This window comes from Mesoplodon densirostris, chromosome 13, assembly GCF_025265405.1.
Source record: "Mesoplodon densirostris isolate mMesDen1 chromosome 13, mMesDen1 primary haplotype, whole genome shotgun sequence".
Lineage (NCBI taxonomy): Eukaryota > Metazoa > Chordata > Mammalia > Artiodactyla > Ziphiidae > Mesoplodon > Mesoplodon densirostris.
Genome location: NC_082673.1, coordinates 90,023,927 through 90,048,853, shown reverse-complemented (window position 1 = coordinate 90,048,853; position 24,927 = coordinate 90,023,927). Strand labels below are relative to the sequence as shown.

General features: G+C 51.2%; 1 protein-coding gene across 11 annotated transcripts in view; it reads left to right on the top strand.

Moving 5' to 3' along the window:
- Positions 1-24,927, top strand: part of AGO2 (argonaute RISC catalytic component 2) — a 108,989-nt gene that overhangs the window by 12,158 nt on the left and 71,904 nt on the right. Inside the window, exon 1 of one of the 11 annotated variants that reach the window (XM_060116161.1) lies at positions 19,984-20,024. The exons of the other annotated variants lie outside the window; for them this stretch is intronic. The gene's annotated coding sequence lies outside the window, so the exon portion shown is untranslated. Of the gene's footprint in view, positions 1-19,983; positions 20,025-24,927 lie in introns of those variants that run through there. 11 annotated transcript variants of the gene reach the window in all.

Genomic DNA, 24,927 nt, shown 5'->3' with positions numbered 1-24,927 from the left:
CTGAGCCCCAGTCTGGGCTTATCGGAGGAGGAGGAGGGCGCCCAGATGGGTTTATCAGCTTCTGCCACGGGGGCAGCGGGCCGAGGGTGGTGCCCTCCTGGCTGGCCCGCGAGTCGCCATCCCAGCACGACATACTTTAAGGATGAGACACACCCTACTAAGCTATCCGATGGTACCTGGTGTCGTTCCAACAAACATTTATTTGAAGAGCGGTTTATATTTTATTTTTGCATGTTTTTATCGAAATAGGTGTTTTTCAGTCCGTGTCGTAGAATCATGGCTGTTAACGAATCTTGCAGAGTCATCCTTCAGGTTGGGCATGCTCAGGCTGCTGCTGTAAGGTGGGGTTTCATTCCCCTGGTCCAGGCCCCTGGCCTCCTTCAAGGCAAACCTACAGCACTTTCCCCTGCTTCTTTTACTTGTGTGGTCTATTCCAAGTGTGTCTGCACAGCAACAAAGGGAGAGAAAAAAGGTCGGTGTTTCAGAGAGGCGGTGTTTTCAAAATGTCACGGCCTCTTTTTTTTTTTTTTAATTGAGACGAAATTCACATATCATAAACCACTTTAAAGTGAACAATTCAGTGGCATTTAGCACATTCAGTGTCAGGCGACCATCACCTCTATCTAGTGCCGAAACATGTTCGTCACCCCAAAAGAAAATCCTGTACCCATTAAGGAGTCACTCCCCATTCCCCACTCCCTCTATCCCTGGCAGCCACCAGTCTGCATTCTGTCTGTGGATTTGCTTCATCTGGCTATTTCATGTAAATGGAATCATAAAGTATATGACCTTTTACGTCTGGCTTTTTTCACTGAGCATGATGTTTTCAAGATTTGTGTCCTAGTGTGTGTCAGCACTTCGTTTTTCTTTATGGTTGAATAACCCATTTTGTGGCTATATCACAGTTTGTTTTATCCATTCATCTGTTGTTGGTGGGCATTTGAGTGGTTTCTACCTTTTGGCTTTTGTGAATAGCGCTGCTGTGAACATTCGTATACACCATATTCGTATATGGTGTGTGGCATGCGTCTTCATTTCTCTTGGGCGCATACCTAGGAGTGGAATTGCTGGGTTTTACCCTGTCACTTTGTGAAGAGCTGCTGAACTGTTTCCATGGTGGCTGCACCACTTTACGTTTCTGCCAGCAGTGGTCTGTTTCTCCACGTCCTCACCGACACTGATTATTGTCATCACAGCCTTTTAGAAAGTGAAGTTCTTAATGTAATATATCACATCTGGCATATTCTGTTACTTACCAAAGTGGAAAAAGATATTAGATTTAAGCATGTTTTGCCAAGATCTACCTAATAGCTATAAGGCATATCCATTTCTTTGTGCTAGAGTTTAGAGTATGTTTGGAATCTGGACAATTAGATAAACACAGTAAAGCTAAACATACTTTAACAGGGTGGGAAAGAATATGAGAGTCCAAAACCGAGATCAGGCCTGTGTGTCTAATGTCAAAAATGCTCACTCTTTGAGTAAGTACTGAGTGCCAGCTATGTGCTGGGCCTCTTGCTCAGTGCCGGGGGACAATGATGGGTGCAAACCCAGGTCGTCTCTGCCCCCTGAGCTCACTGACCGAGTCGTGAACACAGACGTGCAATGCGTGGTCACCGCAAATCCATGCGAGATGGCGGGTGTTTTAGTGCAGGCAGGAGGGGGCAAATTACAGAGCGAATGTGGCGGGGACCCTGGCCTGTTGGCGGCCTGGGATGGGGCTGCATGGGCCCAGGGGCAGAGGCCTCCCTGAGCACCGCGCTTTTAATCCAGAACACTGGGGCGCCGGTGTGAGAGACGCACGCATGCCTTGTATGTTTCTGAGGAGCCCCTGGCTGCCGGGTGGAGAAGAGTTGGGAAGTGGCTTGGCAATGTGCAGAAGTGTCCCACTGGAGAGGTCCTGCAGGCGGAGGATGGAGCAGGTGTGGTCCTGGGAGAGCAGAGGGTCTGGAAGGTGTCTGATGTGTTTGGGGCTTGGACGGGTGGTGACGCAGCGTACTAGGAGAAGTGGGCAGATTTAAGTTGAGTTTTGCAGACTTTGAAAAAAATTTTAAGGGGCTTTTTAGTGAATAAACTTTCAAATGCACATGAAAGCAGAGGGAGCAATACAGGAGCCCACGCGCGGCCGTCACTCCGCTCAGCCGTTCGGGGCAGCCTCGCTCACCTGTCTCTCCCCTGCTCCCCACCCTCCGTTACTTGAAGTATCGTGTCATTGCATTCGTAAGGATTCATTTCTTTTGAAATAATTTTAGACTTACAGGAAAGTAGCCAGAACAGCGCTACAGTGGAGTTCCCATACCAGCTCCCCTCAATGTTAGCATCTTATATAATTGGAGGACAGTTACGAAAACCAGGAGATTAACATTGGCATAGTACTATTACACCATCTAAAGATCTTACTCAAATTTGGCTGTTAGTCTGACTAATGTCCATTTCCCGGACACCTCATGTCCAGTTCTGGGCCCCCATCCAGCCTAGCCCCCTGTCCCGTTCTGGGCCTCTGTCCAGCCTCGGGAGCCTACCTTGCACGTCCCCTCACTTTCTCCAATCTGTGACAATTCCTCGTTCTTTCTTTGTCTTTTGTGACCTTGATGTGGAGCTCTTTCAGGTTGGTGCGTCCATCTTTTCAACACGACCCACCGTTTTCTAATTATTTCCCTTCTGGAGCTACAGGATACTCCAGTCTCTTCTTGTATTTTTCCTGCCCCACTTCATTTCGTCGAGGAGCCCTGGTTCTTTTTCTTGGAGAAATGGTGTGAGAAGCTGAGACCTGCTTGCTGAGTGTGCTCCTAGCCCCCTGGGGTGCTCTCGCTTCTGGTTCTCTCAGTGTACACAAGATATGCATGTATTTGTACTCACAGACCTGTACATACACATCTGTATTTACCTCTCTGTGTATGTATTAGAAGCCGTGAGTTCACACTTGCATTTCTGATTCCAATCCCATATCACGTGGTTTATTCTTGCTTTCTTCTTTCCTTATTTATAACTTCTTCATCAGGTAGTGAGAAGTCTGGGTCTCATTATCCACAGTGTATTTGCTTATTTGTTCAGACCTGGTGTACACAGAAAGTAGTTTTGGAATGACTGCCCGGCCCCTGGGAGAAACAGGCCTGCTCACTGGAGAACCGATCTGTGCCTGGCTCCCCAGCATTTGGCCGTGGAGTGCTCAGTCCGGACGGTAGCTTCCCAAGGTCCCCCCTCGCTCCTTGTCCACCCCCTTGGGTGGGGTCAGCACGCGGCCTTGGGGCGCCTGCTCTGCCCTGTCCCCCTTTCTCTAACAGTCACTGAGAGAGCCGTGCAGCATATGCTGCGTTGCATGATGGTTTCATTTTTAATTTGTTTTAATTAAAGTATAGTTGAGCATTGTTGTTTTGTGTCTCTTGTGTCCTTGCTCCGAGTTCTTCTAGTATATGAGAAATTCAGTTTAGGGAATTCCCTGGTAGTCCAGTGGTTGGGACTTGGTACTTTCACTGCCGAGGGCGTGGGTTCAATCCCTGGCTGGGGAACTAAGATCCCACAGGCCATGCGGTGTGGCCAAAAAGGAAAAAAAGAAAAAAGAAATTTAGTTTAATGTTTGTGGATGGTAATAAGCAGTCCGGTGTGAAAATGAGACTGTTATTCGTGTTGCATTTGAAATCTGAAACAAATTGAGGCGACTTGGGACGCCAGCTCTGTTACAGGGTTGCCCTCCTAAACGCTAGGGTTGCTGCAAGTATGTGCCGGAGCCCAGGAGTAGAGACTTGGTGACAGACTTGGTGACAGTGGCCGCAGCCTGGGAGGGCTGGCTGGCTGCTCTTCGCGGATGGACTGTTGGTGCAGTTAGAATCCCAGGCATGCGTGCTGCCCGCTTACTGGCTGGCGTGGGAGCCGATGGGCCGGGGGGCAGCCTTCCTGGACCAGGAGCAGCAGCCGTGATCTCCAGAACGGAGGTGCCGACCCCCGCCTTCCGCTCCACAGGTTTTCCTTACGGTCTGGACTGTGACCACAGGCACTGTTGCCTTTTGGTTCTAATTAAAAAAAAAAAAAATTATTCTACCCTTCATGTTAAAAGGAATACATGCTCATTTCAAATAATTTAGAAATACTGAAATAAAAAGAGAAAATATCCACCGGTAATATTCCTTAGAAGCAATAGTTAATGTGTTAACAATATGTATATGTTTGCTTCCAGACGTTTTTTTCTGTACATACGCAGTGGGGGTTAGCCCACACTGAAAATTTTATGTTGTTTCTTTTCACCAATATCTTGAGCATTTCTGAGTGCTATTTATTTGTTGGGTGTGTGTGTTTACAACAGTGTTTAAAGTAAGTAATGAAGGCAGCACACTTGTGTCAGGTGGTGGTCTCCCACGGGACCCAGGTGATGAGCACGGGCAGCTGTGGCCTGATTCCTGGTTAGGTGCCACCCAGCTGCGTGACAGTTCTCATGCCCATTATACCAAATGGGCGTGAGACCGAGGCGCGAGACGGAGGGGATGAGGGGATGATGACGTGCCAGTAATGCCCGCAGAGTCATCGTGAAGGTTCGGTGGGTTAACAGGCTCGAGCGCTCCTGGAGCTGCTGGTTTCACTATCATCCTTACGTGTACTCACAGCTCACACTCTTTTCCTTCAGAGCACGTTTTTACCGTCCCCAGAAAAGTGTTGAGGGATGGCTTGGTGTCCTGTCTCTCACTGACCCTAAGCTGCCAGAGGGCAGGACCACGTCTCGTGGCTGCACCCACAGCACTGTTGCTCGTGGAGATTAGGTTGTCGGCATCCATTTGGTGGAGGGAGGGTGTGTGTGTGTGTGTGTGTGTGTGTGTGTGTGTGTGTGTGTGTGTGTAGGGTGGGGGAGGAGACAGGCTGCTTACTAAAAACACACTGGCACTTAGATAGAAACGGTTAGTGCCAAGACATGTCTAGTCCCTAGGTGTCCATTACACAGGCTCTGTGCTAATAAGTCGACTTCATGCATAAGGTGGGCCCCGGGACGCCTGCTGAGCACCCTCTGGGTGGACAACGTATCCCAAGGCTGAGAACAGAGAAGAATGGAGCTGCTGCACCCCCTGGGGAGCTCCCCTTCTTGGGGAGCCCAGGGGAACTGGAACAGGGGTTCTGCAGCTGTGTCCTGGGTTCACAGCATCACCTCACTCGCCACGTTACGGCTGGTGCCTGTAAAATGGGGGTGTTGATAGTACCAATTTTTATTATAACTAATAACAATGTAAAATTATGTGTCAGCTATCAGGACATGTGTCAGCATAATGTGTTTTGTATACAATAGAGAGATATATTTAGTTATAATAAATGCTGATTACACTTATTGTAATTATCAATATTATATGATTGTTAATTACATAATAATTAATATAACTTGTTGTTACAATGATCATACTAACAGTCATTTTATTGTGAAGGTAAAAAATGAGTTAACATGGCAAGTGCCTGCTGATGCCTAGGGAGTGCTCGATGCATGTTACTTCTGATTACAGCGATGATTTTAGCGGGTGGACGAAATGGTGCGGCTTCTTTAAGGAGTATATGCCCTTCTTAGGGGAACCTGAAAATCACGCTTAGAGGGACGTTTGTGCCAGTGCTGGCTGGGGCTGGTGAGGGCTGCGTGAGGCAGGTGTGGGCTTGGGGACGTCTTGGGGAGGCTCCTCTCTGGCCTGGGCCACGGGGCAGAGAAGTTGTGCAGGGCTTGGTCACAGGGGTGCCTGTGCAAGGACGTGGACCTCCCAGTGCAAACCCTCTGTAGTGCCCCCAGTACTCCACTGAGCGTGCCCTGCGTGGCAGCACGTCCGTCAGTCCACAGGATCTTCCATTATATTCCAGAAAGGTGCGTCCACTGGGGGTGAGCTTTGGTTGAGAGATTACAGATTACAAGTTGATATAGATGAGTGACGTAGCATGTGTTTCTCATAAAAAACCCTTCTTCGAATGGGAACAGCTTTTTCTTCTAAGTGACCGTTCTGGTCTTTGGTCCAAGTTGTTTGCTTGGACATTGTCAAAGTTATTTCTAAACAAAGCCCCAGAAGAAACAAAGCAGACCCGTTAGTGCTGTAACTCAATAGTGTGTTTTAATTTGAAACAGGCAACTGCGTGGATGGGGTATGTGGTGCCCAGAAGGGGAACATCTCTGCGTGTAACAAAGCTGTGTGGAGAGCTGGAAAACCGACACTTCCAAGAAGCTCGTCCAGCTTTTTAAACCAGCAAAACCCCTCTGAGCGTGTTAAAATTTCATTTAACTTGTGTTTATCTCCCCAAAGCATGCCACAGTCCACAGAAACTACTATTTCTGACCTGATGTGTGGTGCCCTTTTATTCCGTCCCTAAAATGTCAGCTGTTGATCCACTAGTGGAGAGGCCTCCTCTTCATTTTGGCTCTTTGGCTTTGTCTCTGCCACCGCTCAGACGGCTGTTTCAGTGTGGTGAAAGCTGGGCCGTGCGCTCGGCAGACTCCCTGGGGCCAGGGCAGCAGCGAATGGCCACCTGTGGGCCCTGGAGCCTAAGAGCGGGTGTAGGCAGCTGGTGGCGGCTGACCCCTGGTTGGCTGCTCCTGGGCCAGTAGGACTTGAGTCCTGCGTGGTGCCCTGTCTCCATCCACTTTATTACATTTTTGCTTATTTTATTTAAACATTTATTTATTTATTTTGGCTGCGCTGGGTCTTTGTTGCGGCACACAGGATCTTGGTCGTGGCACGCAGACTTCTTAGTTGCGGCATGCTGCGTGATCTAACCTGGGTTGTTCCCTGACCAGGGATCGAACGCGGGCCCCCTGCATTGAGAACGCGGAGTCCTACCCGCTGGACAGCCAGGGAAGTCCCATTTTTTGCTTACTTTAAAAGTGGTTTGTTTTAAATGTTTGCATTTAGCCAATCAATACCTGTATCCTTACAGCTAAAAGTGCTATTTACAGCATGATTACAGGACTTAGGAAGCAGTTAATTATGGACTGTGCTGAAAGCAATGAATGAGTGAATGGCAGTGACCGGCAGGGAGTGGCCACAGGCCCTTGTGTGAGGAGGGCATTAATGAGAATCACACACGTGAAGTTTGAGACTCGGGAAGTGGCTTCAGCTGGCAGGTGTATGAAGACTGCCGGGGGCAGGAGGGGTCAGTTCAGTGATGGCAGTAGCAGCTCAGTGGGCGTCCTGCTGGCTGCGTGCCACTCGGAGGGTGCTGTTCTTTTCTTTTCTTTTTTTTTTTTTAAACATCTTTATTGGAGTATAATTGCTTTACAATGTGTGTTAGTTTCTGCTGTATAACAGAGTGAATCAGCTATACATATACATGCATCCCCATATCCCCTCCCTCTTGCGTCTCCCTCTTTCCCTCCCTATCCCACCCCTCTAGGTGGTCACAAAGCACCAAACTGATCTCCCTCCCTGTGCTATGCGGCTGCTTCCCACTAGCTAACTATTTTACATTTGGTAGTGTGTGTATGTCAATGCCACTCTCTCACTTCGTCCCAGCTTACCCTTCCCCCTCCCCGTGTCCTCAAGTCCATTCTCTACATCTGCGTCTTTGTTCCTGTCCTGCAATGGTTCTTCATAACCATTTTTTTTTTTTAGATTCCATCTATACATGTCAGCATACGGTATTTGTTTTTCTCTTTCTGACTTACTTCACTCTGTATGACAGACTCTAGGTCCATCCACCTCACTGCAGATAACTCAATTTTGTTTCTTTTTATGGCTGAGTAATATCCCATTGTATACATGTGCCACATCTTCTTTATCCATTCATCTGTTGATGGGCATTTAGGTTGCTTCCATGTCCTGGCTATTGTAAATAAGGCTGCAGTGAACACTGTGGTACATGACTTTTTTTTTTTTTTTTTAAATAAATTTATTTATTTATTTTTGGCTGTGTTGGGTCTTCGTTGCTGTGCTTTCTCTAGTTGTGGCGAGCTGGGGCTACTCTTAGTTGCAGTGCACGGGCTTCTCATTGCGGTGGCTTCTGTTGTTGCGGAGCACGGGCTCTAGGCACGCGGGCCTCAGTAGTTGTGGCTCTCGGGCTCTAGAGCACAGGCTCAGTAGTTGTGGCGCACGGGCTTAGTTGCTCCGTGGCATGTGGGATCTTCCTAGACCAGGGCTCGAACCCGTGTCCCCTGCATTGGCAGACGGATTCTTAACCACTGTGCCACCAAGGAAGTCCCATGACTCTTTTTGAGTTATGATTTTCTCAGGGTATATGCCCAGTAGTGGGATTGCTGGGTCGTATGTAGTTCTATTTTTAGTTTTTTAAGGAACCTCCATACTGTCCTCCATAGTGGCTGCATCAACTTACATTCCCACCAACAGTGCAAGAGGGTTCCCTTTTCTCCACACCCTCTCCAGCATTTATTGTTTGTAGATTTTTTGATGATGGCCATCCTGATGGGTGTGAGGTGATACCTCATTGTAGTTTTGACTTGCATTTCTCTAATGATTAGTGATGTTGAGCATCCTTTCATGTGTTTGTGGGCAATCTGTATATCTTTGAAGAAATGTCTATTTAGGTCTTCTGCCCATTTTTGGATTGGGTTGTTTGTTTTGATATTGAGCTGCATGAGCTGCTTGTAAATTTTGGAGATTAATCCTTTGTCAGTTGCTTCATTTGCAAATATTCTCAGGGCTGTCTTTTCATCTTGTTTATGTTTTCCTTTGCTGTGCAAAAGCGTTTAAGTTTTCAGAGGGTGCTTTTCGTATTCAGGCTTGACCTTAGCGGGACCTGTCACACCCCCCATTATGGAAGTGAGGAAACTGAGGCACAGACTGCAGGGCACACGGCGGGGAGTACTGGATCCCCGTTTTGGACCTGGGCAGCTACCTGCGGTCCTAGAACCTTGACCCCCAGTGCCCAGACAAGTGGGTGAAACTTGCTGGGGTTGATGAACGCATGGGAGGGTAGCTGACTGGCTTTGCCATTATTATGCAAATGTGCAGGACTTTGTCAGGGCGTTCTTTGTAGCAGCACAAACTTCATTACGAAATAAAAGGGGAAAATTGACTTAGCTTAAGTGGGTTTGGATTTTCTAGTGTTTTGATTAAAGAACATTCAGTTGATTTTGGTGGGGGGAGGGATGCTGTTTTGAATTAGTGAATACTGACTGAGTTTTACTGTTGCTTTCTTTAAAGCCGTGGATTTCTGCGTCTGTTTCAGGTCGGGGCGCCCCCCAGGCTGCCCTGGGAGGGGATTTCCATTAGCCGCCCTTTGCTGACATCCCGGGCATTTTCTTAACACTCAGTGACGTCTGATCACTTTCACATGCTTTTGTGAAGGATGATGACCAGAATGGGGTGATAGGATGAAGGGCCTTGTTAAAGCCCAGCTCCTGGATCCCTGTACCATTTTCCCCCTTTTTACATCAGAATGAAACAGGCTGCACCTGGGGAGGTGGCCCGGGGAGCCGCGGCTGTGTGGGTGCTCCGTGGCCCTGTTTACGCTGCTCCCCTTGGCTTGTGAGACGGCCGTCACCGTCACCCCTTAGTCTGTGTAATCGTAGCGTGTTGCCACCTTGAGAGCCGGTTCCATCGTGTGGCGTGTTAGCGCAGCAGTGGGGGAGATGGGGGAGGAGGTGTGGGTTGTTGTTGCCTTTTTTTTAAGGTTAAACTGGAAAACAGGCCAAGGAAAGCATGTTGTGGACTTCGAGAGCCCTCAGGTGATTTCCCCTCTCCTCTGCAGTCTCGTAACCTGTGGAGACCCCAGGGCTGGTGAAGAGGGAGTGCCAGCCCCTGACCCTCCAGCGTGGTGGCCGTGGATGAGGCTGTGTGCTAACTGAAAGGGGTGGAGGGCACCTGTTTGCTCAGACCTTGTCCCTGGCGAAATGTTATGTATTTTGAAGTGAATGGTGTTTGCTGTCTCTGACTTGAGCACTTGACGGGTAGTTGTTTAAACTGAAGTAACTGGGTGCGCTTGGAGGTGAGGTGAGGATTTGCCAAACCTGCACAGAAGGTGCACGGCGCACTCGTCCTTGTATCCCAGGGTCCTGAGAGCTCAGTACGTTCGCAGACTTCGTGTGCCCGCTTTCCTCCCCATCCCTGGTTGTGGGTATTAGGCGAAAGCTGACTGTGTGAATGCAAAGGCAGCTGCAGATCACTTGACCGTCGAGGTCTGCTGTGGATCACTTCAGTTCCTTTGGAACAGGTGCGGGCTACTGCCATGCTTACCAGTGATTGGCTTTGTGTTTATTCTGGTGACATTTTCTGTATACGTCCGTTTCCCGTTTTGGTGGGTAGTTTCCTAGAGAGAGTGGCTGTGGAGTGCAGTCTCTTAATTGCTCACCTCTCATACCAGCAAGACACAGCACCGGTGGTGGAGCCATCTCTGGTCGACGGGTCCGGCGAGCCACCAGACGGTGGCAAGAGAGCGCGGTCACCGGGGATGGTCCGAGCACCCACCTCCTCCTGTTGCCGTTCTTACCTGTTGGGGACCAGATCAGAGGTGTCTGCAGCACCTCCTTTACTAGTCAGAGCTTCCACCCTTGCCCTTATTCCTGGAGAAATGCAAGGCGGAACCACTCTGGATGGCCAGCCACACCCGTAAAGTGATCAATTCAGGCAGTGGTTCCGGAACCTTTTTGTGTCAGGACCTCTTTATATTCTCAATTACCAAGGTCCCCACAGACCCTCTGTTTATGTGGGTTATACACTGGGTAAGATCTTAAAATTGGGGGGGTTAAAAAATACTTAATGTGCTGTAATGACGAATATTTAATGTACTGACAAGAAATCTGATGTGTATAAATATATCATATTCTTATGGAAGAATTGTTTAAAACTAATAACGGTGTAATGAGAAGGTGGTGTTTCACATTTTTGTAACTCTCCTTTAGGTTTGGCTTAATAAAAGCAGCAGTTGGTTTCTGCTTTCAGTCTGCTGGGATACGGTGTTTTGGTTGAAGTGTACGAAGAAACTCTGGCCTCACACCGGTCTGTGGCTGAAAGGGAGGACTATTAGAGGCCTTTGCAGGTTGTGGACGTTCTTCTTTGCCACCAGAACGCAGCAAGTCGTAATTTCTTACGAGCTAGTTGCTGTGTGGGGTCCAGAACCGCACCCGTTGCGGCGTGAATCGATCTGTAGCCAGGTGACTTTGTGACGTCCCGCGTTGACACTGGAGGATGTTGGTTTGCAGAGTTTTCAGGTCTTTCAGACACAGGGAGGAGTCACACTCGGGGACATCGCGTCCCTGCTCCTCTCGCCACAAGTCTAAGTGTTTGGAGGCTTTAAGCTCGTGGCGGCGAGTACAAGTTTTCCACAATTCTGATTGTCACGTTAAAGCTTGAATTTTATCATCGCAGCAAATACTGGCAGCCGTGTTCTTGGAGGGGCAGGCCCACTTGGTTCAGTTTTGAGACGGTGTCTGCCCAGCTCCCAGGTCATCTCCGCTGAAAAAGGAGGTCAGCTCACAGCTCACGCTGACACAGTCGCTCTTCCTTGGCATTCCATCGTACTTTGGGATACGAACATTTCCTGCTTCTCACACAGATAGTGAGAAGGCCTGAGAGTCAGTGTTTCATGAACGCATTCTACTGCTTTGTTAAGGACATTTCTAGGTAAACTGCATTTTCCCCATTCTGGTGATGGACCCGGTAAGAGCGCAGACCGGCACCGCTGCCTGGGTTGGTGCTGAGGCACCCGCAGTTTTACCTGCCATTGAAGCATCAGTGCAGTTGTCAGCACACAAAGGGCAAATGACATCTCAGTATTAGATGAACATAGTTTTGACCTTGGGAACCCCCTCAAAGGGTCTTAGGACCCCCTAGGAGTTCCCAGGACCACTCGTGGAGAACTGCTGAATCAGGAGAATCCTGAGTTCTGTTCTGTTTCAATCTACCAAGCGATCTGTGTGTGAATACTTAATGCCACAGTGTGTTAGAAAGATGTTCCACTTTAATTAAATTGTATCATGATTTACAAGCATGTTCTAATAAAACCACCCAAGAAGACAGTCCGATTTGGAGTTTGAATTCTTGTTTGTGTGGCCCATCTGGGACTGCAGGAGGGGTTTGGGGCTGGAGCAGACCTGGATGGCCTGTTCCTTGGAGCAGGTGTAGGTGGGAAGCCGTAGGATTGACTGGGGGACAGAAAAGGGACGCTGGTCTCTGCTGCGGAAGGAAATGGGGTCAGTGCTTTCTTTTGGCTTCTTGGTGAAGGAGTGTGGCTCTCCCTCAGGTCTCAGAGCTGTTTTTGAAAATAGGCAACTTAAGTGAGTGGTGTCTTTAGTTTGCTGAATTCTGTTTGTGCTTTCTGTGAGGTGTTTATAAAAGTTGTCCTGTTAAGAAAGCCTCTGTCTTCGCCAGCAGATGCTGATGGAACTTTCCGATAACCTGAGCACACGTTGAGTTGGGATTTTCTTCTGAGGTTATCAGTCTGGAGGTGCTTCCATTCCTGGCTGGCATCCAGAAGGGGTTTAAAACATTTCTGTGGGCCTAGAGGAAGACCCTGCCCCCTTCCCTGCCACCTGTCCTGCTGGTTCTTTATCACCACTGCATTTAAAAATAAAGTGGATCCCCCCCGCCCTCCCCAGGAAACAGCCTGGGGCCCTCTTGGAGATTTGTTGCCAGGGGTGCTTGTGTGAAGCACCATCGCTTGGCTGCATCTTCGAGTGGTTTTTAGGGGCTTTTGCTCGTAGCTTCTGACCTGCTCTAGAAAAAATACGAGTGAATGGTGTGACCTACATAGAGGAAGCTGTTCTAATTGATTCCTAACGAGCAGGCAGTCACTTCCCCGTGTGTGAAAAATTGTTGGTGAAGAGTTGTGCTGACGTCCCTGCTGTCTTGTCACAGCCCTGGCCCAGCGACAGGGACAGAAGCCCCATCTGTTGTCAGGATCAGTGCCGTGTCCCCCCGCTGCCCTCTGTGCTCCTGACCGCCGTCACCGTACCTGCCTTCCTTCCGTGCGTGGAGCGCTGCTCTGGTGCTGGGCCCTGTCCTAGATGCTAAAGAGAAAGTGGACCAAAGCAGATGATCCTGCTCTCAGGGAGCTTAGGATCTGGTGGGGGGAGATGGGCAAACAATCAGTGGGTAGAATGTATGCCGCGCTGGGTTAGGGCAGGACTCTGGACAGCGGGGTCCTGCCGGAGTGGGAGCGTGCAGCCGAGGAAGAACCTGCGTGCCGAGGCCTGAGCACCGCTCGGTCCTGCGGGGCTGCGGCCGGGGCCCTGCTTTGGCCACACTGCCTACTTGGACACAATCAGAGGTTGCCAGCTATTTATAGAACGCGTTCTAAACCCTGGAGCGGGTCAGGACCGGGTCCTCGCCCGCCCCCCCTGCCCTGCACTTCTGGCTGCGTGGGTCCCGGCCCCCTTTCCTGCGGATGGAAACTCCTTCCCAGGATCTGCTCAGAACGGCTTTCCTGTGAAACCCTGCCGAATAGCTAAGTCAGAATGTCTTGGTGTTCCCCCACAGCCCACAGGCACTCGGCTTGTTCCCCAGCGTCTGTCTCCTTCCCCTCGGGTGGTCTGTGACCAGCCAGCCCATCAGGGAGCTCGCGGTCCCGTTGAGCTGACATGTGGTTAATAGGCTCTGGTGGGTGTCAGTTCCTGGGGTGGTGGTGGTGGGACCCACAGGCAGGTCCCGGTGCAGTGGGAGGTGCCGGGTGGGCAGGAGGGGCGCTGGACACTGGATGGATGGACGGGCAGGTGGACGGACAGAGCTGGCAGTGGACAGGGCTCCTCTGCCGTGCCGATCCTGTGGCGGGGGGGGCGCTCGTTGAGGCCACTGCAAAGTGCCCGCTTGGGTGTTCAGACGTCAAGAGCACTCTGTTCTGTGACCCAGCAGGTGACCCTGGTGTCACTCTTTGGAGCCATTGGAGAGCAGAGACCTGGCAGAGAAGCCCCTCCCTTACTGCTTCCGTGTAGCCCCTTGAGCCTTTAGTGCTCCTGGCGTTTTTTAGGTCTGGTAGATCGCTGGCCCCAAAGCACAGGAGCTCTGCTGGCCGAGAGTGCAGGGCTTGGAGGGTTTCCTGGCACCCGTGCCCGCTTGGGTAGCTGCAGGCAGCTCTCCTCGGGTGAGGTTTCCAAATGACACGCTGTATGCCACCGGCCATGACCTTCCCTCCGCCTGTGCTGTGCCCGGACCTGAGCAGCTCCCAGGATAGGGGAGGGAGCCCGTCTGTTGGGGTCTCCACCGACGACTGTGGAGAGGAGGACGAAAGGCCAGTGTGCCCGGGAGCTGGCGGTGTGGCGCTGGGCACGGCTGGGCGAGAACAGAGGTGGGGTGTCAGTATTGTCCAAGAAACGTGTAAAAGCCCATGTTCTGATTGGTTATCTCTGTCTTGTATGACACTAATTTTCAAAAAAACACAACAGCTTTATTTTCTCAAGATACAGCTCACGAAGCCTCAAATTACCACTGTATTTTTATTTTATTTTTTAACATCTATATTGGAGTATAATTGCTTTACAACGGTGTGTTAGTTTCTGCTGTATAACAAAGTGGATCAGTTATACATATACATATATCCCCATATCTCCTCCCTCTTGCGTCTCCCTCCCGCCCTCCCTACCCCACCCCTCTAGGTGGTCACAGAGCACCAGGCTGGTCTCCCTGTTTACCACAGTATTTTCATGTATTGCTGCTGAAGATCTGAAGAATCTGCTGGTGCTGGTAATTCACGCAGTGAGTGTGTTCTCCAGCGGAAGGGCCCGGTTCCTCCCCACGGGGCTCGGGAGCTCAGTGCCGAGAAGATACATCCATGAAGTATGGCGTATATGTGTACGTATATATGTATATAGATTTGTATATATGTAGGTAGGTGCATAAACTACATATGACCTCAAATTCACCATTTTAAAGTATACTATTCAGGGCATTAAGTACATTCACAGTGTTTGCAAACCACTACCTCTTACCTAGTTCCAGAACTTTTTCACCACCTGAAGAGAAACCCCGTACCCGTAGCTGTCCCTGTCCATTCTGCGTTCTCTCGGCTGCTGGCAGCTGCTCCCCTGCTTTCTGTCGCAGTGTCTCTGCCTGTGCTGGATGATTCGTATGAATGGAATTATACGAGAGGTGGGCTTTTGTATTTGGCTTCCTTCGGCTCACAGTGTTCTCCGGGTTCATCCAGGTTGTAGCAGGCGTCAGAACTTCATTCCTCTTTATGGCTGAATAATATTTCACTGTAGGCATAGACCACATTTCGTTTTATCCATTCATTTGTTGATGGAACTTTGGGGTTGTTTCCAAATATTAAAGTTTTAAATTATAAAATTCTTCATTTGCTGTGCCTTCAAGCCTTACCAGAATTGAAATGTGTGTGGCTCTTTTATCAGGGGACACACAGGCCCATCTGGCTCATCTTCCATGGTGTGCTGAGAGTGCTGGCTTTTGGAGAACGTCGCCAGTGATCCCTGTTTGCCTTGTGGGAAGGGAGGTCAGCAGTTGGGAGCTACAGGTGCTGCTTGTGTGTCCCACTGAGCCCCTTCCTTAGGGGTTAGAATCTACCTGCTTCCTTCAGGCGAATTAAAATGTAGTTGATGTTCTGAAGAACAGCGTTCTTCCTCGGTGTATATTGTTATGGGGAAATCTTACCTAATTTTTAGTAAACCTTTCTGAGCTGTAAGGTTTTTGTTTGTTTTTGTTTTGTATTTTTGGCCGCACTGCGCAGCATGTGGATCTTAGTTTCCCGACCAGGGACTGGACCTGTGCCCCCTGCAGTGGAAGTGCAGAGTCTTAACCACTGGACCGCCAGGGAAGTCCCAGATGTAAGGTTTTTTAAGTCAAACCCAGTGAGCATGACTGAGTTATAAGCATGAAAAAGTAACATATTCTGCATAATTTGTTTATAATATTGGTCATATTTAGTATATTTCACGACTTGAAGGCACGGAGTATTAGACAGAGTGGGGAAAACAGTTATTTTTGACACTCTGCTTCATTTTGCAGGAGTTGATTGACATGTCCCTTTTCTTGAGGGCTTCCGCAAGCCTGGCAGTTTTCCCTGCACGAGGGCTCTTAACTTGCCCGTCCTCACTTTGCTCCTGGGCTGACTCTGAGGCCTCTGAGCAGGCTTGTAGCTTTCCCCTCCTTTCTGGAAAGTTCCCTTCACTTAGCTTCGTCCGCCCTGTTTGTGGTCATTCATCTCCCTGTTGGCGCCTGCGGTCAGGAGGAAGCTGCTGGAGGGCCTGTGAGCCCGGACCCGTGTGCGAGGCTGCCATCAGCCGGTCAGCTGGCCCCGGGGTCACGGCTGACTCAGGGCCCACCGCCCTCACGCCGCAGCTCCAGCACCACCGATGCGCTCCGCACCCTTCCCGGGAGAGCGGCCGTGTGCTCGCTCACACCGTCGCGTGCGGTTCCAGGCACATGTGCCCTCTGGTTCAGAGCCGTGGCCTGGCCCTCGTGCGTCCCTGCCTGGGAGGGGGTCTCCCCTGCCTGGAGTGCTGCTTCTGCAGCTGGCCTCAGCCCCACGCACTTCTCTCCTCTGGGAATCCCAGCCACTGTGATCATCCCCGCATTTGCTGTTACGTCTTTCAAACTTTAAAGGTACTTTTAACTTCCTAACGTGTATAAAAGGAAAGTCTAGTGGTCCCTGTGTGTTCATCACTCGGCCTCAAGAAGTACCAACACGTGGCCTGTCTCACTGGCACATTTTGAAAGAAATCCCACACCGCATCATTTATCCACACATACTTCGGTGTGTGTCTCTGAAAGATGGGGACTCCCTCTAGAAACAGGGTCGCAACACTGACTCTTGAGGAAAGGCCCCTCCTTCGTATCATGACGTATACAGTAAGCGCTCAGATTTCCCAAAGGCATGTTTACTGTGGGTGTGTGTGAATCAGTATTTGTGCACAGAATTAGCTGTTAATTCTACCGTACCTAAACATTTTTGCCTGTGTGATTTTCGGGTTCTTGAGAGTTAACTCCCAGCTACCTGCCCGGCAGAGGCTGAGTCTGCTTCTGACTTTTCCCACAACGCAGGGCATGCGTCGGCCACTCACGTTTTAGGCATGTTTTCCCTTGTATCATTTGCCTAGTGCTCCCCCAAGCTCTGACTTCAATTCAAACAGCATCTCCCCTTGGCCTGAGCCTCCAGGCCCGCTGGGTGCGCCTGGGCCACCGCAGGCTGGCTGGACAGCTTTGCCACCTTGGCTGGTCCCCTCATGGGCCTGGACAGCTGGCACCTTCAGCGCTGCTCCCTGCTGCGTCTCATCCCCCGCCCCCCCCCCCCCCCGCCCCGGAAGGCAGGGTCCTGGAAGAGTGAGCGGCAGAAACGCACAAACTCCTTTGAAAGCCCATGTCGTTGTGGAAAGTTGATGGCGGGCCATGCACCTGAGGTGGGAGGGACCCCAGATACAGGCCATCAGCCCTATCTGCAGAGCTCCTTGTGGAGACAAGCTGTGACGGGGCTGAGTCCGTTTGTAAGAAATGCCTGGGGTGGGCTTCCCTGGTGGCGCAGTGGTTGAGAGTCCGCCTGCCGATGCAGGGGACACGAGTTCGTGCCCCGGTCCGGGAGGATCCCACATGCCACGGAGCGGCTGGGCCCGTGAGCCATGGCCCCTGAGCCTGCGCGTCCGGAGCCTGTGCTCCGCAACAGGAGAGGCCACAGCAGTGAGAGGCCCGCGTACCGCAAAAAAAAAACAAAAAAAAAGAATTCCCACGGGCAGATCAGTGGTTGCCAGGGGCTGAGGGTAGGAGGGAGCTGGGAGGGACTGCTTAATGCGTGTGTGGTTTCTTCTTGGGGTGACAAAAACGTTCCGGAAACACAGTGGCAGAGACTGCTCAACATTGTGAATGTACTAAAAGCCACTAAACTATACACTTTAAAATGGTTAGGATGGTAAATTTTATGTTATGTGAATTTTAATATGATAAAAAAAAACTGGGCTTGATCATTTCATGCATATTCATGATCCTAGATTTCCAAAGTTGGCGTTGAGCTTGAAGGCGCCAGCATACTTCACTCTGAGGGACGCCTTTTTGGTTGAATCATGACCAACCGAAAATGACATTTATGGTTCGACCTTAAGCTCAGTGTGGCCCACCAGGGTGCGGGAGACCCTGACTCTTGTCTTCGCCAAGCTGCAGAGGGCACTGGGCATGCATAAAGCTCTAGCTAATGGTGGGGCCTGGTGTGGATGGGAAAATGCCACAGTTATGTCATTTCAAGATAACAGTCGGCACTCCGCATCTGGCACCATCCACAATCCAAGATGTGGGCAAGTACCATTAAATTTTTTTTCAGTCTTCTGAAAAACTCAGAAACACATTTCTATTTATTTTAAATTGTGGGCTTGTTTCTCTTATAGAAGAATTGATTGAAGAGGCCCAACAGTCCTGGGGTTTGATCTGCTTGATTTTCAACAAATTTACTCCTAATTAATTATTCTGACTCAAAAAATTTGTACCTCTACAGGATGCCACTATTTAGAAGTGACGTTTCAAATATCTAATTGTACAGATTTGGGGAATTTTCCGATTTCTGTCGTTTGGTAAATTTGCTTTTAAGTATCCCCTCGGGGAGTTGCTTTCATTCCAAGTGTGGGGATTACAGTCAAATTAATGCTCAGTTGACTTGGATTGAGCCACGGGTATTGGCCACAGGAGCCTTGCTAAAGTGTGCAAGGAAATTTTACATCTTAAAGCTAAAGCTTATTTTATTTAGTCTTTTCAGATGCTTGTCTTGGTATAAGGAACATTCTGGGATCTGTTTGTTTGGTAATAGCACCATGATATTTGCTATTCGATGTGTGCCTCGTTTTATTATCATTTAAAGTAACATTTCTTTTCAAAGTATCATGATTATAATTTAAAATAAACATGGGAGTATTCTTGTAACAAAATCTGAGTTGAAACACTTGGTTTCTAAATATATCACTGAGGAGAGGAAGTATTTTTTTCCTTTACAATGGCAGTGTTGCAGACATGACCCTGTAGATATCCAGGCTGGGAATAGTTTGATGTGTAACAAGAAACCATGTTTATCTCAAAAAAGATATCATAAAGAGAGGCTGAAGTTTTTCCTTTGTAATGTTTATTTTTAACCTCTATTTTATTCTATTAAAAATAAAAAGACTCGTGTTCATTGTAGAAAAACATAGTGACTACAGAAGGATGCGTTAGTTGGGGCACATGAAGCTCTTAAATAGATCTAAACATAACGGCTCCTGTAGGAATCCAAACTCATGGAGGTTTATTTTTCCTCTGTATAAATTTCCAGGAGTGTGTGGGGTTCACGCCCTGTTCCGGGAGCATCCTGAGAGCAGGGCTGAGTGCATCTCCACCCTGAAGGCGAGGGGCCTGGAGGGGAGGTTTGTGGGGTTTCCAGGGGTCCGCCCGTAGCCTACCTCCTGCCTACGCACACCTAACCCACCGTTGCCTGCACAAGCCGTGTAGCTGGGCAGCACATGCCCGCTTGCCATAGAGGAACAAGCAACCAGACCACAGCAGACAGCCAGCAGACTTTGCCATGGTGAGGGAGCTCAAAGAAAATTAGAATCTACCTGAGCTCCTTCATCACAGCCACTCACATCTGTCAGCGCGCTCTTTGCCGGGTGTTGCTCTAACTGCTGGGGTAGAGCAGTGCATGCTGCCCTCGTCGGGTTTGCCTGGTGCAGGGAGGACTCGATGCGGAGCCTACCAGGCAGCAGGTGCTCTGGAGGCAGACGGAGCAGGAGGTGGCGGAAGGGCAGGTGCTGTTTCTAACCAGGCAGTCGGCAGTGGGGTCTCGTCTAAGAAGGTGACACCTAACAAAGGCCTGAAAGAGGGAAGCAAGCAAGCAAGCCACACGGATCTCTGAGGAAAGCGAGTTTCGAGCAGAAGAAGTGGCAGGTGCAAAGGCCCTGGGGTGGGAGCCTGTCGGTCAAAGAGGGGAGCAGTAGGAGATGCGAGAGAGGTCGGGGCCGTGGCAGGACTCCGGCTGTTACTCTGATTGAGATAGGGGGCCACCGGGGGTTTGAACAGTGACGTTATTTGCCCTCCAGTCGCTGGCTGCTGTGCGGATGCAGAGTGGACCCATCAGGAATTGTGGGGTCACCCACCAGGAGATATGACGGCTTGGACCTGTGTGCCAGCGGTGGAGATGGTGGAGCTGAAGGAGCCTGCACGGTACAGGTGTTGAAAGGTGGAGGGCAGTCGGATTCATTCGCGGGCTAGGTGTGAGATGTGAGGGACCGAGTCGGGTGACACCAGCACTTCGGCCTGGGCCGAGGACACCGGCGTGGGAGGTGTCGATGATGCAGGGCCTTGGTGGCCCTGTTACGCGGGTTCAGGGGAGCCGGTGCAGAGGGACTGGGGGGTCAGCAAAGGGTCCTGGGGAGGGTGGGGCGGGCTGGGATGCGTCAGACCTGGGGTGTCTGTTGGGCGTCCCAGCGGAGGTGTTGAGAGGGCAGCAGGGGGCTCGCGGGACACGCGAGCCAGAGAAGAGCCCCGTGGAGGTCAGGGGGCTGGCAGCGCGCGGCCAGGCGCGATCACCGGGCCGTGCTGTGGCTGGACGTGTGGGGCAGGGCTGGGAGGGCAGGAGGGGAAGGCGGGCGGAACTGGCCGGGGACGGAGGAGGAACAGCCGGGGAGGCGGGAGGGGAAGCTGGAGGAAGCGGAGACCTGATGCCGGAGGAGCGGTGGGCTGCCTGGGGGCACAGGCCTGACTGGGGAGAATCAGGAGGAAGGAGCAGGTGCAGCCGCTGACGGGTAGTTGCGGGGGTGGGGGGAGCCCCAGATGGCTTTGTTCCTCAGGTCTGTTGAGGGCTCGCCGTCTGAGAACATCTTTGTTCTCGTTCTTCAGGGCAAGTTTCTGAGGCACGTTTATAGGTTGAGCGTTGCCAGTGGATACTCTTCCTCTTTTTTGGCCATACGTTGTTGCTGTCGAAGTCGGCTGTCTGTGGTTGCTTTATAGCTGATCTGTGTTTTGCTCTCCAGTGTCTTAGAAGATCTTTTCTCCCTCTGTCTTGTTTACGGGAGTCATCGCTGCGGCGGGTGTGCTGCCGGGAGTGAGCGGGCAGGGGGGAATCGTGGCGCGGAGGAGCAGGGGTTGCGGGGGCGGTGGGCCGCGGGCGCTCCCTCCTGACGGCTGTTATTCCCTCTGCGAAGAGGGGAGCTGGGGGCAGGGGCGCAGGAAGGAGGTGGACAGGTGTGGGCGGGAGTGGGCCGTGGGGGTGCGCGGAGGGGTCCCGGGAGGCTGGCGGTCACAGAGGGACCGTGGGCCCAATGAGCAGATTTCTTTCTGTCCCCCACGGGGCTCCGGTCAGACCAGCGTTGCACAGTCCTGGGTCCCAGGAGACCCCGCCTCCCCCGAGGTGACCGACTGCGTGGTTTGCTCCCCGCCCTCGGAGACGCCCTTGTCCAGCTCCTGGCCACCGCAGGGCCTGCTGCCTCCAGGCCCCCCTCGGGTCGGGCTGGCTGGGCTCTGGGCACCCGGGGCCCGGACTTGGGCCGTTGGCCACCATCCCCGCTTCCTGGAATGGGAACGTGACCGACAAAGGACCCCCCTCGGAACCTGCCTCGGCTCCACGCGTGTTTCTTTGAAGATGCTCACGTTGCCTGTTTACCACGACAGGACTGAGTAGCGGGTGGTACTGCTCAGAAATTGGTGTCTGTGCCTGTTGCCCGTTGCTGCCTGTGGGCTCGCTGGATAGGGGTCTGGACCGGGCATGGAGTCTGCCATGTCTCTGCCCCACGAGGCCGTGGCTGGGAGGGAGCGCGGTGGCTCCGGGCTGGAACCGTCTGGGGACGTCTCCACTCACGTCTGGCACATGGGCTGCGGCGACTCGAAGGCCGGCCTCAGCTGGGCTGCCCGCGGGGGCCTCTCACGTGGCCCAGGCTGGGCTCCCCGAGGAAGTGTGTCAGGAGGACGTGTCTGGAGAGCAGACGCTTGCAGAGAGGGGGTGCAAGTGCCTGGTCGTCGTGACTCAGCTCACAGGTCCCTGGTGTCATTTCCCCTTCGCCCTCCACTGCTGGTCCAAGCCGTCACGAGCCTGTCCAGACTCAAGGGAAGGGGACGTGGAGCCCTCCTCTCAATGTTGGAGGATTTGGGCTGTTTTAGAACCGCTGATGTGTTGTCCTCCCCAAACTGGAAACTCAAGCAGCACGGCAACACCGTTGGCTGGTTGTTGGAGGAGGCCATCGGATGCCAAGAATTCCTCAGTGACAGCGTGGGGGAAGCACTGACCCCATGTGCTCAGCTACAGGTCAGCCCACGTCGTAGCCACTAGTAACTCCTCCAGACGCTAGTAACCTTCCAGACGCCCCCGCCCCGGTCCCCACTCAGCCGGGTTGGCTGGAGGAGTCCAGGTCCCGCCTGTGCTGCCGGCTGTGTGACCTCGGGCAGGTCACCTCACCTGCCAGTCTCGGCCTCTTCTGCACGGTGGTGATAATCCCTGCCTTGCAGAGGTGTCGTGAGCGTTCCAGAAAATGTGAGGTGCCAGTGGTCCAGGCCCTGGAAGGTATTCCTGGGAATAACCTTATCATGCTCAGCAGATTTATTCGTAGAGGGTTACACAGTGCACCTGTGTTCGAACATGAGGCAGCCACCCAGAATCTGGTTTCCTTTTCCTCTGAGTGAGTGCACGCTTCCGGGATCTTTAAGGCGGCTGTGGCGTGTGCCGCAGGTTCTCTGAGTTGCCCGGGTGCTTCACCGCGAGGCCGATGGCGGAGGCTCTGGCCAAGGGCAGTGCTGCTTCAGCGAGCTGTCTTTCAAGTCCGTTTTATACCTGCGCCTCTTCCCTACCTTACAGTTTGATGTTGTTGTTTGTAAAGGGCGTCTTTGTAACTTAACTTTCCTAATTAGTAGTTGCTCACTACAGGGATGCAGTGGATATCTGGAATCTTGTTTCCAGCGAGCCTGTTGAGTTCTTTTTAGTTCTGACAGCATCTTGGATTCCGTCTTAACTTTACGTAGGTGGTCATGTCGTCTGTGTGTGGCAGTTTTGTGTCTTCATTTCCAGTCACACTGCATATTTCTTTTTCTTTTGTTACCGCCCTTGCTCAGATCTGTTCAAGTGGTGATTCCAAGCCTCGTTGTTTGGTTCTGTCTTCAGAAGAAATGCTTTGCTGTGTGAGTGATGTTTTCAGGAGGTTTTTATTAGATGATCTTTATCAGGTCCAGGAAGTCCCTTATGCTAAGTTGGAAGGGGCTCTTGTCTGTTTTGTTTGTTTTTATTTTCTAAATCATGAGAGGATCTTGTTTTCAAACAAGTAAAAACTTACAAGCCATATCAAGAATGTCTGTATACATGCCACCTAGTTTAAAGAAATGGCTTTAAAACGGCTGTAGAAGCGCTAGGGCCACGTTTATGTGTGTGCTGAGTGTCTCCGTTAGGGGCTGCCCAGGCCTCCAGGTCGTGGGCCTTCAGGGCCCTGCAGATGCAGGTTCCCAGGGCAGACGCAGCACCCCCCAGCTGGCTGCACAGCTGAGTCCCCTTTGCTCCTGGCTGACTTTGGGGGCTGCGCTGTCACTGAAGATGTGGAGCCTCAGAATCCTGCAGGCTTTTGCTTCAAAGCCCAGCATGCCTACCTTCTAACTGTGGGACCCTAATCATTAATTTCAACCCACTCTGTCTATGAAATGGAGCCAGTGATAGACCACGTTAGAGAATTCTTAACACTGGTTGGGCAAATGAATGCAGTGCACTTGTTCAGGTACAGGTTTGTCAGTGGGATTACGGGCATCGTTACAGATGCTGAATTACGGTCCCGTTTCAGTGAGCGCTCACCCAGCACTGACGACCTGCCAGGCCCAACAACGTGCTGGGGTGGCGACATGAGTCAGCCTCAGGGTTGTGGGAAGACAGATATCTTGGCCTGCGAACTGCCAAAACACAAGGTAGAATGGACCCTGGCAGTGGACGCATACACAGTGCGGTAGAAACATCACAAGCGGAGAGGTCAGTTGGGGAAAGTGTTGGGTTATTATCGCATTCCTCTAGTTGAGCAAACAGAGCAACAGCAGAGCCGTGGGGAGAGGCTCAGTAAGGCGGGCTCGTGGGCCCAGGAGGTCTGTCTGCAGGATTTCCTGTTTTCAGGGAGGAAGTGAGGAACAGCTCACAGAGAGGGTGAGGAACGCGCTCAGAGCAAGGGAAGCGGAGCTGAGGCAAGGAATGAGGAAGGGCTGAGCCTCGTCTTGGGTAAAATGATTTTAAAAGATAGTAGGTTAAACAGGAAGAAATGTAAAATCACTCCCGGTGAAGATTTCAGCAGTGTTTGGTTTGACAGTTGATTAGAATGAGCTGCTTTGGAATGCCACACCTCTGAGGACCAACCCAAACTTCTGAATGGTTGAGTCCTGCTGCCTTGGTTGGTCCAAGATAGTTCTTTTTGTGCAGTGACTTGAAAACATCTGGCCATCACCCCCCGAAGTCATCCTTCAGGCAGGGACGGGCGCTCGGTTCCCATGAGGGTCAGATGTGGAAACCCTGGAGTTCGTCCCTCTCCCACGGGTGTTTCCACATTGGGGGGCTGACCTGCGTTGTGGACACCTGGGCTGGTCCGTGCGGCCCCATCTTGTTCCTTCCTCCTCCTCCTCCTCCTCCTCTTGTGCTGGACCACGTAGAATAATTCACTCAGTGGTGGATGGACGCCCTGCAGCCTGGGCATCCAGGCTCACCTGTCAGTTCCCCAGACGGGCAGATGACATGGCACCTTGGTTCTGAGTGACACGGTGTGTGTGTGTGTGTCAGCAGCAGCCCAGCTGGTAGAAATAGACATTTACTCTTTTCCAGGCAGGCGAAAGGCTAAGACTGCACTCAGTAGCCCCGTGGGACAGAACTAAAATGGTGGTTTTTCATTCCTGATGTCGTTTTTTTTTTTCTTCCTGATTCTCTTAAAATTCATCAGGCCTCACAGGTAATACTGATAGGTCAGGTTTTAGCGGATTTGCATTAGCTGGAGCTCTGTGAATGCTAATTTATCCTTAGTCCATTACCGAAATTAAACTTAAGGCTTGAAGTCAGCAAGTAGTTCCCAGGGAGAAGGCCCTGGCTCAGAAGAAGCCCATTAGCGGCCAAGCCTTTACTGCCTGAAAA